This window comes from Panthera tigris, chromosome D1 (genome assembly GCF_018350195.1).
Source record: "Panthera tigris isolate Pti1 chromosome D1, P.tigris_Pti1_mat1.1, whole genome shotgun sequence".
In the NCBI taxonomy this organism is placed as follows: domain Eukaryota; kingdom Metazoa; phylum Chordata; class Mammalia; order Carnivora; family Felidae; genus Panthera; species Panthera tigris.
This window is the reverse complement of record NC_056669.1, coordinates 43,527,220-43,545,044: the sequence shown is the minus strand read 5'-3', so window position 1 is coordinate 43,545,044 and position 17,825 is coordinate 43,527,220.

The following is a 17,825-nucleotide window of genomic DNA, read 5'->3' as shown; positions in this document are numbered from 1 at the left end:
AATAAACATTAAAAAACAAAACAAAACAAAGCACAGTTTTAGTAGACAGAGGAAGCAATACAACCAGACTTAGATATAGCAAGCATGTTGGAATGATCAGACTTAGAATTTAAAGCAACCACGATTAATATGTTAATAACTCTGATGGATAAAGTAGACAGTGTTCAAGCATAAATGGAGCAAGGTAAGCAGAGAGGTGGAATTTCTAAGAAAGAATAAAAAAGGTGCAGTAGAGATAAATAAAAACAATAATAAAGAATGTCTTTAGTGGGTTTATTAGTAGAGTGGACAGCCGAAGAAAGAATCTCTGAGCTTGAGGACAACTAAATAGAAACTACCTAAACTGGAAAGCAAAGAGAAAAAAGACTGAAAAACAAAACAAAACAAAAAAACAGAATAGCCAAGAGCCATGGAACAACTATTAGGGTGTAACATACGTGTAATGGGACTATCAAAAGGAGAAGAAAGACAGAAAAGAACAATTAAAAAAATCTGAAGCAATAATGACAGAATTTTCCTGATTTAATGTCAGACATCAAATCACAGGTCCAGGAAACTCTGAGTTCGCCAAGTGGGATAAATGCCAAAAACTTTCACTTGGGCATATTATATTTAAATTACAGGGGGCCCCAGCTGGCAGTCATAAAACGTGTGACACTTGATCTTGAGGTCCTGAGCTGGAGCCCCATGGTTAGTTTAGAGCTCACATAAATAAATAAATAAATAACCAAAAAATCCCTACAAAAATAAGGAAAAAATCCTGTAATAAGCTACAGGGGAAAAAATTATATCCAACTTCTCCTCAGAAATGATGAAAGCAAGAAGAGTGCAGAGAAAGGAGAGATAAAGTGAGAGAAATGATGGAGAGAAAAACTACTAATGTAGGATCATTTAGCTGGCAAAATGACCCTTCAGAAATGAAAAACGAAAATATAAAGACTCTTTTGTTTTTCAGCATGATATGTAAGGCAAAGAATGTGGGAGACTGTCCTTACTTAGTGAGGCAGACAAAATCCAGGTTAAAGGGGGTTAGGCAAATCATGCAAAAAATCAACTTAATCTTATAGCCAATGGTATTACCTGGTACTTATTAGGTGCTTATCATTTTCTGAGCACGGTGGTAGTTTTTACATATACAATCTTATTTAAATCCTCACAAAAACCCAAGCAAGAAAATTGAGACACAGAGAAAATAAGCAATTTCTTAAAAACAATGCAATGGGGAGTCATTAGAAGTTTTTAAGTAAGAAAATGATGTTGCCGTGTACATATTGTCTGTCCTCTATTATTGACTCCTTAATGGGTTCAATAAATATTAAAGCTAAAATGTACTTTAGAAACAATCAAGCTCAACCATTTTAATTTACAAAACAAGGTACAGACGCCCAGAGAGGCCCATTATCCTGGCCAGGCCCTACAGATTCAGTTGTAGAGTATGTTTAGAATCTAGGACTCCAGACTGACTCTACATCTTTATGACACATTCCTTCCATTAACAGTCTCTGCTTAGATTTTAAAAATCATCAATTCAAACCAATAGCAACGACTGTAACCCTAAACCTAATAACATCTCTCTCTTCCCTTCTTTTTCCACATTACCATATCTGACATGCAGTGTAAGACAGAAAATAAGCAGACATTGGTTTTCCATTATGTGGAATTAGAATAGTTGACATTCTTTGATGCTCACTTAGTCATTTCAAACAGAATTGATTTCATTTTATTAGAGCTTTTAGGCTAAACTCTTGATAATTGCCTCATTAAATTTCACTCCTCCAACATGCTCCCTTGCAAACTGTGGAGAAGTCGTCTCTGAAATGGTGTAGGGAGAAGATTGTGGACTTATGAGCCAAGAGAACAATGCTCATATCTAGTTCTATTTCTTATAGGTCAAATGATCTTGGACCAATTACTTAAATACTTTGGTGAATTAGTGGCAGCATTAATACCAACCTTGCCAAATTGCTGTGAGGATTAAACCCTATCATGATAAATAGGCACATTTTTCATGTTCAAATGTTTTAGAAACAAACTAAATTTTCATTTTTTTTTTGTAGTCCACTAACCTGCTGAAAGGAAAGTGGTAGTATAGGCAGATAATGAGAAAGTTTAAGGTCTTTTGTTGCTTATAATAACATATAGCTGGGAATCTGCTAATGAAAAAATTTTTTTAAATTATTTTTAAGTGAGGATTTGCCATTTAAAAAATTTTTAATGTTTATATGTTTATTTTTTTAAGAGAGAGAGAGAGCACAAGCAGGGGAGGGGCAGAGAGAAAGGGAGAGAGAATCTCAAGCAGGCTCTACCTCTCTAACACAGAGCCTGACACAGGGCTCAAACACATGAACCATTAGATCATGACCAGAGCCGAAATCAAGAGCTGGGTGCTCAACTGACTGAGTCACCCAGGCACCCCTAGAATTTGTCATTTTAATGACAAATTTCCTTCATAAAGCTATTATCTATGCAGGATATAACTTTAGAATGAGTAAAATAAAATCGAAAGGGTGGAAATCACATAAAATTATTTCAGATTTTTCAACGTCATACTCAGGTTACCATATAACAGGCCCATCTAAAAGTTCAAAGAGTATTTGAGAAATAAAGACTAACATAGTAAGAAAAAATGATGCAGAAATAAGTTTGCTAAATTAAACACAAAATCCAGAATTATCTTATTTCCTAGGTGAATGTATTGAGTAGGGCCCTGTTCATAGATTCTATACAGCTGTAAACTTTTTTTAAACTTTTAGAAAATTCCTAAATTACCAATATTTTTTTTTGGTCCAGAAAAAAATTAAGATAATTCTTGTCCAGTAGAAAAGATAACTCCAAAGGTTATAGTATTATTGACATGTAGAGTTATTAGCCAGTTTTGTATCTAATATAGCAAATGTATTTACACATTTCTGCTGAATAAATAAATATGTTTTACCCATACTGTCTTTTGGGGGCATGGGGAATTAAGTGTAAATGTCAAATCAATGAATTTTCACAAGTTGAACTCACCCAATGTTACCAGCACTCAAATCAGGATGCAGATCATGGTTGCCATCTTAGAAGTCCCTCCAATCACAGCTGAGACATAAAAGGGTAACCACTACCTGACTTCTAATCACATAGATTAGTTTCACATTTTTATTTATATATAATATATATAATAAAAATATATATGTATATGTATTGCATTGCATTTTATATATATGTGCAATGCAAAACTTATCTATGTCATATATATCATCATATATATACTATACTTGATTATAGTAATCATACAGTAGGTGCTGTTTCCCATCTGACTTTAAAAATTCAACATTAAATTTGTGAGATTTAATCCACAAATTTATTTATGGATTTATCCAAGCTTGTTTATTCTTATTGCTGTATAGAATGCCATTGCATGAATCCTCCTTTTTTAAACCATAATTGACATATAACATTATATTTATATATAATATATAAATTTATATATAATATATAAACTATAGTTTCAGATATACAACATGATTCAGTGTTTGTATATGTTGCAAAATGATCATCACAATAAATCTAGTTAACATCCATCACCAAACATATTTACCATTATTTTTATGATGGGAACTTTTAAGATACACTCTTTCATCAACTTTCAAATATGCAATGCAATATTATTAACTATAGTCACCATGCTGTATATTACATTCCCAAGACTTTTTAATCTTATATCTCAAAGTTTGTACCTTTTGTTTGTCTTCATCCATTTTGCCTACCCCACCCCCACTTCCCATCCTGGAAAACACCAATTTGTTCTCTTTATCAATGAAATACAATGAATAAATGTTCTTTGAACCAGCTTTATCATTCTGCTGTTTCCCTTAAATGATCAAATTTTTGAAATGTGTTTGATATAAATTTATACAAGAATCATGACTTTTTAACCTTAAAAAATTTTATTTTTACAGAATTTTTTTTATGTCAATATTGCTCTAGAAAGAATCTCTTGAATGCTCCCCTCCAGCCGAGGTCATAAAAGGAAATGGAGTCCTTGTAATTCTAACAAAAAAGTGGACTGAATATTGGTGAATTGTTGTGGTTAACTGATGACATCTATCCATTTTATATCACTACTAAGGTTGATATATCTACATAGAAGTAAAGAGCCTCAGAGAGAAAAATGTAGGCTAGAGCTTGCATCTCAATTTTATTAAAAATCTCTCTGATCCCGTGGCTTAACGTCAACCAGGTGAAGAATGCTGGCAGAAAGAATGTCAAGGTCATCCCAGGGATACTCGCTTGGAATAGTCAGGGCAAGTGAATCAGGCTCACTTCCAGGGCTGAATGATTGTGGGAATAGGTAGTGTCACAAAGGAAAAACGATGTGGAAAAGACGGAAAATCTTCTGCCCTTCTCTTGTTTCTCCCCCAAATGCTCTGATGCAGAAGGAGTGCTCTGGGAATAGTCACTCAGCATATAAGGCCAAATAAAAAACAGTAATCCTGAACACCCAAAGGCTGAGCACTTTTGGCTATTGTCCAACTCAGAGTCACTACAGACTGTGAGGGAATCTACCTCAGCATGGCTTGTTCAGGGACAGTCAGATGGACAGCACAAACTGTCCATATGGCTACCACGGGCAAGCATGATACTTAGACAAAATCTTTTCTTTCTTCCATTACCTATAACCTTAGCAACTCCTGCCTGACCATGGGGGGAGCCACTGGAGTAGTGTACAATGAGAATATCCTAGCTGGAGACACCTTAACAACAGCAGCATTGCAAGCCAGTGACAGAAGAAATGGCAGCAAGAGATAAAGGCCATTACTAGACCGATTAAGTTCATTAGGTTTCTTGCTCTGAATAGTCTCAGGCAGCCCCTCTGTACTGAATAAATTGTGGGATTCTTAAAATAACAACTCTAGGGAGGAAGCCACATAGAAAAAGCTAGTATATTTTCTACTAACAGAAAAGGTAAAAGAAGAGCAGATTACTAAAAAGAGATGTGAACTTTATGTATCTGCTAAAGTTTCAATGAGACCTAGTCACTAGAATAGGGCTATAAGTTGAGTGTTTCCCTCAAAAATTCATATGTTCAAGCCCCAATCTCTAATACCTCAGATTCTTCCTTATTTGGAAATAGCATCTTTCCAAAAGTAATCAAGTTAGAATGAGTCATTTGAAAGTTTATCCAAACTAACTGGTGTAATAAAGAGAAGAAATCTGGACACAGACGTGCAAACAGTGAGAATTCCTTGTGAATATGAAGATGGCTATCTGCAGCCCACAGAGAGGGGCCTGGAACAAATCTGTCCCTCATAGCCCTCAGAGGAAATTAATCCTGACAACATGTTGATCTCAGACTTCTGGCCTCTGAAACTCTGAGAAAAATCTCTGTTGGTTAAGCCAGTCAGTTTTCGTATTTTGTTACAGCAGCCCTGCAAACGAATACACACGTTTTTATTTGAACAAGTGAATTATCTAGATCTGTAAGAATACATAAACGCATACAGTGTAAAACATCAATGTATTTTTATTATACCATAAGTATATCAAACTGTATATGTACAAATATTATCCACTTAAATTTCTCTTTTGAGGAGAGGGAGCTCACTTACACCATATGTAGTCATTTAATCAAAACCATTTGGCGACCTAATGTTAGTGTTATTCTTGGCTTCTAATACTCTTCTTTGCCGTTTTTATGGTTATAGAATGAGATTCAACTACAAGCACAAATGTGGACATATGCCCAAGACTGGCCAATCATATTATCCCCTGAAGCTAGCCATCATAATCCATCCGGCCATGAAATGTATTTAAAAGTAAATGCCTCCATTACCTTCCAAGAAATTCCTCCCCCACATATTTCATTAATTTATTTTAAATTCGCTGGCAACTGAAATTACAAAGTTATACCCAATAATTTTTTTTTAATTTCCTTCAGATTAATGGTCCCAATGATTAAGTGTAGATTATAAATCTTAGATTTTTAGAGGGTGGTAATTTGGCTTTACAAAATTGGAAATTTGGATGACTCATCTATAATCACACAGTTGGAAGTGGAATTAGAAAAAAAACATAGGTCTTGTTATTGATAAAATAACAAATTAATCAGTTTTTGGAGTTGAATAGAGCAGTGAAACTTACCTAATCTAACTCCCAGTCTAATACTTGAATGTTCTTGATAATCTTTCTAATAAATGTCAAACTGTAAAAAGGGCCGGGTTTGCTATAACACATTGTTTTTCATAGTGATGGGAATAATAAATGGTATCTAATTCTAAGTTTACTAAATAAGTGACAGAGTAATGTTATTTGACACCAAACATGTGGTATGTCTATAAAGTAATGGATTTGCTTTCCTATGGGTCTTATAAATAGATTTTATGAAGTTCAGAATCTTCAAAGATGTTTCATTTTTTATCAGATAGCTATCAAATTCCTCATGTAGAAATAGTTAATATATGTAATGATAATGGTAATAATAATACATATATGATAATAATATTGTTTCCTATGACAGTTTAAAAATATTAATATATAGTATACCAGACCTTTGCTTTGAGATATGCAAAGATATATTTCTTTGGTCTGAGAAATTATGAAAAATATAGTAAGAACCCTGCCTCTTGGGGTACGTGGGTGACTCAGGTACCTGGGTGACTCAGTCAGTTGAGGGTCCAACTCTTGATTTCATTTCAGGTCTTGATCTCAGGGCAGTGAGTAATTGGGCTCCTCACTGGGTATGAAACCTACTTAAAAACAAAACAGAACAAATTAAAAGCCCTGCCTCTTGTACTAAATAGAGCAATATAAGTGGCATAAGATAATTACTGTACAACAATTGTTCCTTTAGTCCAAATCTAGAATATCTCTTCCCATGTAGTAGAGGAAAACAATATCTAAGGCTGAAGTTTCATGTCACATCAGACAGGATGCTTTTCAATTATCACAAACTAAAGTTAGCCCTCTGGAGCACCTGGGTGGCTCAGTTGGTTAAGCATGTGACCCTTCATTTTGGATCAGATCATGATCTCACAGGTTCATGAGATCGAGCTCTGTGTCAGGCTCTGCACAGACAGCATGGCTCCCTTTCTCTCTGCCCCTCCCCTGCTCAGGCTCTCTCTCTCAAAATAAGTAAATTTAATATAAATAAATAAATAAATAAATAAAAAGTTAGCCCTCTGTGATTGTGTCAACTAGCAAGTCCATTATGCATACCTAGTACTGTGGAGAAACAGGTATGAATACCACTCTATTAGATTAGATAATACTTATCAATGCAGAATTCAAACAAGTTATATATAAAACAAAGAAGATAATGTTACATGTGATAATTAATTTATAACTATTTTATATAAATACCTGAAAAGTAAAATGTAATATACATATATACACACACACATGCAAACACACACATGCATATATGATTAATCAGTTAGGTTTGAGTTAAGACCTATGCACAAAGACCTTACTTAAAGTATAAATAGTATTGGAAATAATTTCCAAAACTATAATCTGATCATCTGATGGCAGTATACATATAAAAGCTCCTGCAAGTTAGAGATACTACTATCAGAAACTATTTACCAGAAATTTATACCCTAAGCAGGATCTAAGGACTTTGTACATAGCTCTCAACTCAAATCTAATAGATTAAATGTGTATGTATAGGTTTCATTATATGCATATATACTATTTTTATAAAGTTAGGTGTGCAAAAAATATTAAGGAAAATGCCACAGCATGAGTATACATTAATAAGTCAATCAAGGCTAGAAACATTCAGACACTAACGTGAATTATTGAATTGCATTTAATGTTTCCATGAACAATTATAATAAGCAAATTACACATCTGGCAATGATCCTGAATAGCATTTACCATACACATCCTTTCACTTGGAGAACACAGAGAGTAATCAATAGTCGCCATAGAATACTTGGGTAATCCATTCCTCCAGACCATGTCAGCTTAGAATGACACTAATAAGACCCCTGCAGTGACTTTCAGCATGTCTGATATTGCAGAGGATGTACAGGATAAAAAAATTGAGAGAGTTGTTCATTAGGGTTAAAAAGAATGATGATCTTAATAACTCACAGCATACTTTTTTCTTAAGGAGTGAATTATACTTTTGGAAACATTTTGGAAAGTCACCAAAGGTATGAATAAAGAGTAAATGACAACGTGACAAAAAAGACAGTTAATTTGCCCTGTGTTAGAATTGAACAGAAATAAAAGACTGGAGGGTAAGAAAAGAAGAAAAGAGAGCAGCAGAAAAGCCAAGGACCACATTACAATAGCCAGTGACTTTTGAAAACAGGAATATTTAATGTTTTATTTGGTCTATCCATAAATGATTTTAAGTTATTTGTGTTGTCTTAGAGAGATCTGAGCAGCCTACATTCTCATACTCATAATTATCCTCTTTACTGTCCATGGACTTAGCTTGTCAAATTTCATCTCTGTTTTTGGGGAGTAAGTTCTTTTCCATAAGGTTCCTCAATGGATCCCCAGTGGGCTAGCTATACTGACTGTCCAGAAAGGTTAATTACCCTAAATTTTCCAAGAGTAAGCAATGTGAAATTCAATCTGCTCTCCCAGCTTGTTTGTTTCTAGTTCCCCAAAAAGGCCCATGTTTATTTCCTCAGGATTAATTTCAGGGAGGTTGAAGAAGTTGTTAAGTTGTTAATCATGACTTCCCTTGAAACAGTACTGGGGAGACAGGATTTCAAATTTAACACTTTTATAGAGTAACTATTATGTGACAATGTGTGCCTAATCCCCTCCTTGGGAAAGCAGTCCAGGAGAAGGAATGAGAAAAGGATGAATCAAAAGATGAAATGAGTTTGGTTGTCTGTAATATCAGATGATTTCAAAATCAAGGGAGTAAACAGAAATGAAAGTCAGTTGGGTGATGGCTCAGGTATGATTACTAAGCAGAGAGGGGAATCTAAATAAGACATCAAAGAAAAAGTCAGAGCCAGATAAACACAAAAGCAGTCTACATAGAGATCAAAGAATAAATTTATTGATAGACAAGTTAATTCTCAATCATCCCAAAAGTTAGGATTTCTATAATACCGGTTAGAGGGTATGGATTTAAACTGGTATTATAATGGGCAATCCCACTCCCTTCTTAAATCTATAAATCTTGGGGCATACTGATGGGGACCAGAGATCTGTAGCGTAAGCTTTGCTTGGTGACTGCCCATGCACTAAATGGTCTGCAAAATGGAAAGCTCAAGAATGGCAGGTCAACTATTAAGGAGAAGGTAATGTAGTCAAGAGATGGATCTATCCTTGTCTGATGATATGTTTATTGCATGAAAGCAATGCATATTTAAAAAGACAAGAGAACATGAGCACCCACTGTGCCTAAGAGCAAATATAGTTCAAGTAAGAGACCATGTATTACATGAGCAGTGAGTTTGAATAAAGAAAACTAACTTTAGAGGAAATGTGGCCTATTGATTGACAAATTCTAACCAGTCCAGCTATTTTTTTCTTGTTGCCACAGGAAAGAGTGAGTAAGGGCAAAAGAAGGGGTAGTAAGACAGAAATTCCTTCATAGAAATTCCAAAGGAGCTAAAGTGAGAATATCAGAAAAAGATTTCTTTTGATGCTTCTCAGGTTTTGTTTTTTCATCCCAAAGGCAACAGCAATACCTATGGTCAACCAGGCATATCTATACTCCCATCAAGGAAAAAGACTAGCAAACAAATCATGCTTGGTCTACACTTAGCTTCATCATGCTGCTTCCCAATCTCTATTACCACTGATCCTTTCTAGTCTCCTAGGACAACACGTAGGTAGTTCAGTGTTTATGTTCAGATGAATCTAAAATGAGTAAAGAAAGGATAGTAATTATATTTTATTCCAATTTAATTTCCTATCTTCAATTTTCCTTGTCATGTAGTCCAAGGTGTCTCACCAGGTGTGGAGGACAGTAAGCGCTCTGGGGCAGCATGTGATTATTCAAAACAATACAGTTTTTCAAATATAAAAATCCATGTTTAAATAACATTACTTCTGTCTCTGTAAGAAAATTTAGGTGCAAAAAAATGAAGTCATTCTTTATAGTTTATAGAAATTCCAAACAAAAATTCTCAATGACTCAATATCTTAACATGCTCAGTTTCAACTCAAAGAATTTATTTTCTCTCAGATAATATCTGGATTCCTCTGCATAGCTGTGGCTCCTTCAGCATCTCCAGAGTTATATTAATCCAAGCATCTCCAGAGTTATATTAATCCAATTCTAAGACTCTCAAAAGCTCCACTTTTATAGAGTCCAAAATTCAGTAAGTCTCAGAAGAATATCACATAATCCACTTTACAACTGCACATGCTTTTTCTCTATAAAAATGCAAAAACAATATAATACTTTCATAAATCATGCCAACCAAAATTTTCTTTCTAACAATTAGGACTTAGTATAGTTCTGATTGTCATGACAAGGAACAGAGCAAAGACATTCAAATGGTATTTGGGGAGATGGGAATTAGAGAGGAAGAGCATGTGAAGAATCTCAAATGCTCTTGTATTCTTTCAAAACCTAGATGTCACATCAAGACACCAGGTCTTACTGAAGCTGCCTTCTTCTCCACTGTCTTCCTACATCAAGCCCAGATGTCTTCCAACACCAATATCTTAGTTTTCTTGGTCTCATCCTACAAGGGTCTTACTTAAATGGAACCTACTTTCCTTCATAATAGTTTCCTTCTGAAAAGCCAAGCTTTCTTATTTACTCTATATTTCCAAAGAATCAGAATCAATACAACCACAATACAGGTACTGGCATCCTCTTTCCCAGCCCTCCGTGTGACCATCACCCTCCAATATACCAACGTGCTAGAGATCAAGCGGGAATGTTGTCTACAGTTTCTATCTAATGGAAAGATGAGAATGAAGATAATAAAAAGAAAGTTAAAAACTTTTAATCAGATGAGCAAATGCCCAATAATTCCAAAGTATGAGTCTCTCAAGGTAAAAGTAGATTAAAGTATGTGGCTTAAGTATAAGTCTGATAGAGACCTTTTACAAGCCACCTGTATTTACAGCCTGGAACACCCACCTCAGGGAGTAGTTGACTTTACTAGCTGAAATAATTTAGGACTTCCACCCTTACCTGTTACTCACAAGGAAGGAATGGAGGAAGACAGAGACAGAGAGCAACAGAGAACAAATACGGATGGGAAAGGAGAAAGAGAAAAGAGAGAGAAACACACACACACACACACACAAGCATTCTCAAGGGGGTGGTGGAGGGGGAGCAGACAGAGAGAGGAAGAGACAGAGACAGAGAGAGATCGAGGTTACTGTCTTTAGAAGGCAGTTTTAGGACCCTGACTCAAAGATTATCACCACATGAAAGGAGGAAACAGAATATAGTCTTTCCATTGATCTTCTTACTCATCTATGAAACAGGAAATAGAAGGAAAAGAGTAGAGTGTATTTCCCAGTATTTAGACAAAGTAACCCAACAGCTAGTAGAACAATGTTGCTCATTACATGCCAGTCTCACAAATTAGATTAACTATCTTTTTTTTTTCCTGTGAGCTGCAACAAGTAAAGCCATTGATAGAAAATGGAAGCTGCCTTCTCAGCACGATGCTGGAGGACACAAAGCCTGCACAAGTGCTGTCCTCAAGAGGCCGAATGAGGACTTGGGGAAGGTAAAAATATCCCTCCCACCATACCTACAGCTCATTATAATTCCAGGTAGATTGCTGTCATGGATGGTGTGAGTCTGAAGGCATAAACAGAAAGGACTGACTGGTAGGTAGAAATGTGGAGAAGTTTTTGCAGAGGAGGTGACATTTGTAAGATGATTTGAAAGTTAAGTAGGAATTTTTATCAGGCAGTCAAGTTGAAAAGGGCATTCCAAGTAATAAGAGCAAAAACTTAGAGATATAAAGTATATAGCTCATTTGGCAAACAGAGTGAATTCAGTCAGAAAAGGCTCAGGATAGTGGAATTGACAGAGAGAGAAATGAAGAAATAGTGTGTGTATGTGAGTGTGAAGGTATGTGTGAAAAAGGCAATTTGTTCACATATTATGCTTCTTTTTAAATGTCACACTAAAGATCTAGATTTTAATCTTTAGCAATGGGAAATCAACAAAGGACTTTTCAGTAGAAGAAAGACATAATCTGATCTGTGATTTAGGAAAAAAATATCTCTGATGGACATGTGGAATGTGAGACTAGAAGGGTAAACTTGATGTGATCTCAAGGTCTTTCTGGCCCAAGCAATCTATCCACAGCATTGCAATGCTCCCTATTGGGCACAAAGTTTTGTGATCTTCACACAGAACAGGACCCCTCTGACAACTTTGGGCCTCTATAGTTCTTGGAAATGCTCTAAATGAGGGTTTGACAAATCAAAAACATGGCATTGGGTGGTATCAATATTTTTACATAATGGGCCAAAGACAACAAGAAAAATCTAGACCAATGTTAGCAAGGCTCAGAGATCTGTAGTGAAAACCTGACTGAATCTCCCTTAATCTTTGTGCCTGATACCCAGGTAACTCATAACCTGAAGTAGTACTACCTCCCTGACAGTCTTTGGTAATTTATAGGGGTGTTTTCACTTACAAAAATCACTAGGAGGCACTGTTTTTAGTGAACAGGGCTCCAGGTTGCAAAACTTCCCAAAATGTGTAAGACAGTCTCTTAATAATAGCTATCATTAGCACTACACCACCCAAAATGCCAATGGTTCTCCTGTGAGAAACAATGTTAAATCAATATTTATTCAAATGTGTCTTATGGAATATTCTAGTCTGCAGAAATTCTATGGAAAACAAATCAACAACTCAAAAAACCAAGTAACAGTGCACTGTGATAAGTAAGTTTGGTCAATTCTGAAGATCATATCTCTTCTTAGAGAAGCATTTCATACATTAACATTTCTGTTTAACTTTATGTAATCCATTGTTTGTGAAATATATTTCTCTGTAACATCCCATGGACCACTTTCAGAAATTGCTTTAGAAATACAGAATCCCAGGCCACATCCCAGATTTTGCATTTCTAGCTAGCTCTGAGTAACAGTCTTACTACTGGTGAGAGGATCACACTTTGAGTAGCAAGGGAAACTTTTGGTTCTCAGCACTTTGTGTGATAAGAATCACCAGGTATCTTAAAATATACATATATTGGTGTCAAAGCCCCACTGCGAGATATTTAGGTGAAGTTTATGCATCAACATTTTTTAAAAGCCCCCAAAAACTCCCTACGTGATTTTCATATCCATCCCGGAGGACATTTGAATTGCTTTGAATTGTTACTGCTTTTCATTTAATGGGTACCCATTTATCATGACAGATACAGTGGCTTTTATTTTTTGTTAATTTACTTATTTAGAAAAGGTCTGAGTTTGGATAAATATAGTCAGCATGATAAGCCAAAAAAATTGAAATCTGTATTATAATCATATTTTCATATCTATTTTCAGTCCTCAGAGCAACCTCAGGCTTTTGTCTCTCAAGTTTCATTTTTCTCATTTGAGAAATGACAAAATAAACAGGCATCGATTTATCACGTGATAATAAAGATTTGAAAGAGAAATAGGTCTTATGTTTAGTGAAGCACACTTTGAATAGTTATTGCAAAAGTCCATGGGCAAAAGAATGACATGTTTAGGCACGTGTTTGGAAAGAGGACTCTAGCAAAGCACCTCTAGAGAATTGAATGCAGCAAAGAGAAAGCGAAGGTGTGGAGAACAGTTAGGAAAGTGTTTCAGGTGTCTGGACAAGAAAATAGGAAGCTCTAAAGAGAAATGAAGCAGTATATGCAGGTGGAAGGAAATGAATCAAATAGAAATATTTGGGGATTAGTCTTGCTTAGATGTTATAGGAGAGGAAACAATTTTCCCTTTACCCTTCTAGATTCTTGGCTGAGAACTACCTTGTAATACAAAGACAGATTAATAGGAGAAAAAAAAATAGAAGTTTAACAATGTGTACACCTCCTGTATACATGGGTGAGACATAGGAAAATTCAGTGACTTTCTGAAATGTACCAAGCTACCACCTTAAATACCATCTCCAGATAAAGACTAAAAATGCTGTTGATGGGTGGAGGAACCAGTTATGAAAGGCTATCAGGAAAAGCTCAACAAACTGAAACCCCTTAAAAGCATCAAGTTGAACAAAAATCAAAATGGCTGCACTAATGCTTCAGAAAAGCTTGATTTTAAACTAAGTAACCCTTTTCCTCTCTTCTGCAAATCTTCTCTCCTCCGTTCTTAGCCTTTTGTTTGGCAAATTGGTGCAGCCGCTCTGGAAAGCAGTGTGGAGGTTCCTCAGAAAATTAAAAATAGACCTACCCTATGACCTAGCAAGAGCACTGCTAGGAATTTACCCAAGGGATACAGGAGTACTGATGCATAGGGGCACTTGTACCCCAATGTTTATATCAGCACTCTCAACAATAGCCAAATTATGGAAAGAGCCTAAATGTCCATCAACTGATGAATGGATAAAGAAATTGTGGTTTATATATACAATGGAATACTACGTGGCAATGAGAAAGAATGAAATATGGTCTTTTGTAGCAACGTGGATGGAACTGGAGAGTGTGATGCTAAGTGAAATAAGCCATACAGAGAAAGACAGATACCATATGGTTTCACTCTTATGTGGATCCTGAGAAACTTAACAGAAACCCATGGGGGAGGGGAAGGAAGAAAAAAAAAAAAAGAGGTTAGAGTGGGAGAGCCAAAGCATAAGAGACTGTTAAAAACTGAGAACAAACTGAGGGTTGATGGGGGGTGGGAGGGAGGGGAGGGTGGGTGATGGGTATTGAGGAGGGCACCTTTTGGGATGAGCACTGGGTGTTGTATGGAAACCAATTTGACAATAAACTTCATATATTGAAAAAATAAAAATTAAAAAAAATAAATAAAAAAATAAAAATATTATTTGCTTAAAAAAAAAAAAAAGAAAAGAAACCAGCTAGATCCTGTATTTCCCTATAAAACCCTCCAGCCCCTTCCTCTGGGTGGGCTTAAAGTTTTTGAAGGCCACAGCCTACTGCAGCTTCCTTGACCCAGCAAAGCAGTAAGCTATAGTTCCTCTTTATCTCAACTCTGTCTTTACATTATATTTTGACTCCCAAACAAGAAGATTGGTTTTCAAAAACAAAACAAGGGTATGATTATTTTGTAGTTTTTAGTCCCTCTTCATTGATAAGAATTTCTAGAGATTTAGTCATTCATCTTTTCCCCCCCAAGGGAAGGAAACCCTTACAAATGGAGATTTGCCTTGTAAATGTAAATGTTCCTTGCAAAAGAGTGGCTTCTACTTGGTTTTCAGAGTTTCTTGTTTCTCAAAGGCAATCAGCTTGATGGGGTTTTGGGGGTGATGGTGGGGGCTTCAGAGCTGACAGCCAAGAAAGAATTCTTGAAGACATCTTTGGTGCAAAAAGGTGATTTTACTAAGGCATGGGGACGGGACCCATGGGCAGGAAGAGCTGCACTGGGATTGTGACGGGTAACTGATTATATACACGCAGGGTGGGAGGAAGTGTCTCTAAGGAGCTTTGGAAGCAAGGTTTCCAGGACCTTGAGGGGTTAGCTGTTAGGAAAATGCCATTTATTACCATTTAGTAAAACTTCCATCATGAGACATTTCAGATTTATATCAGGGGGCCATAAGTTTGGAGTATGATTGCCAGCATGTACCTTGGGGGAGTTGAGATAAAAGAAGTCCCCAAAGGAATTTTTATATGTTAAAGTAGACTTACAGGATCCTGAAGGTTGGGATAATGTTAAGCCAAGATTCCCTTTTGCCCCTAGCAAAGTGTCAGCATCAAGGCAGCTGAACTACAGGGAGGTCACTCTGCCTCTTTCAAGGACTTGTCAATGGGCTGTAGGCAGTAAGAGAATTTAATTTTTCATTTGCCTTTGCTTCCCACATCACCATGGCAAGCACTTAAACCCCCTTACATCTTGATGAGGGTGATATTAGGGCTGTAAGAAATGGAGTCTATAGGTTTCTAGAGATTAGGCTATGGATAAGATTGCCTTTTTCTTTCAGTTTACTAAGTTATCTGTAAACTGAAGGAGACTCCTATCCTGTATGACTATGATCTCTATCAGTCAACCACTTGCTTTCTTTCCTGTCTCTTGTTCTTGGGAAGCCAGGAGTGTCTGAGAAATATCACACTTAAACCACCTGATGAGGAGTGGGGCGGCGGGGGGGGGGGGGGGGTGCTGTTAGCCTGTACTTTGCCCTCAGCTTGCCCCACACTCCCTCATCAAGGGCAAGGGTCATATTTTAGGGTGGCAGTTCTGCTCCTCTTCCAAAGTTTATTGGTCTAAATGGAGAGACTGAAATAGTAGACAATTTTATAAATAGTTCCTGGATAACTTTTCTTAGGTACTTACGTCTATGGCCATACCACCCTGAACATGCCCAATTTCATCTGATCTCAGAAGCTAAGCGGGGTACAGCTTAGTACTTGGATAGGAAACCACCTAGAAATTCCAGTTGTTGTTGTCATTAAAAAAAAGTAATTAAAACTATAAGTTTAGATATCTTCCCAGGAAGAGAAAATAGATAGATTAAAGGAAGAGACTAAGAATGAAACCAACAGGTTAACAAATGCTTGACAGTTCTACTCTAAGAAACTCTTAGCCTGATTCATGAGTCTGTCTTCCAGAAATTTGACTGAACATCAATGAGACCATCTAAGACAGAAATTGGGAAGAAGTCTTGCAGTTGTGCAAAAGGGATCAAGAGTGAATGAAAGTAACCACTATGGTGACAAACTCTGAGATCTCCCCCCCATCGGTCATATTAACCTCACCATTCTTTGAACATCTGTCCCAAGAAGAGGCATGATTTCTGAATGTGCATGCCCAGAAAGGGGATCACCTCTCTGTCACTATAGCCAATCAGCACATTCCATATCCTGACCCTTTGCCCTTAAATACACTCAGCATTTGAGGAGGTAGGTTCAAGAAATCTTCCCTCTGCTTGCTTGCAAGCAATAAAACCCTTGCTTGCAATAAACTCCTTTTTCTCTACTGAAAAAACTGGTGTTAGTGTTTGGCTTACTGCACACTGGGCAAGAGAACTGTGAGAAACCTCCACGTAAGTGATGATAGGAGAAAGAAAAGGAAGTAAAGGAATGTGTGTAAAATAATCAGAGGAGGAGGAAACCATAAAAAAGCAAAAGGAGAGATTTTTAGTATGGAGGAGGAAGACAACAGAATCAGTGTGCAGAGAGAGGTCAAAGACAATAAAACTCATGCTGTAGCTCCTAGGAATCTACTCCTTAAACTGTGAGAGATGTATTTCCTATCATGAAGGAAACTAAAGTCAGATAAAATGGTGAAAGAAAGTGGGAATCAGGCTGTAAAGTGAAGACAAGGAAAAGAGCCATGAGAAGGTTTTTCCATGGACAAAATACTTGATAAGATTCAGGGCAGAATGCAAAGAGTGGTTGTAGGGTGTGATACGGCAATTGGAACAGGGCTTGGGAGGAGATACAAGAGAGCAAATTGCAAGATAAATCAATAGGAGGAAAGGTAGAATGACCCATTCCTCTGAAAAAGGAGGGATTTTCTAGCTAAAGACCAGGTCATCTGTTAAGAAGAAGTAAGTATGTAAAAAAAAAAAGGGGGGGGGTGGTGGGTGGGTGGGATGGGGATTGGATTATCTTTTGTAGGAAGGATGAATAGGAACACTGAAGGTCCAGCTAAAGTTTAACAAATTTAACTTGCATTGGACCAGAGGGTGACAGGCCTCTGATTTTTTTTCCCCTAATGATGTCACCCTGGGAATCTAGGAGAGAAATATTACTGATTAATCTAATTGGATTTCCTGCTTA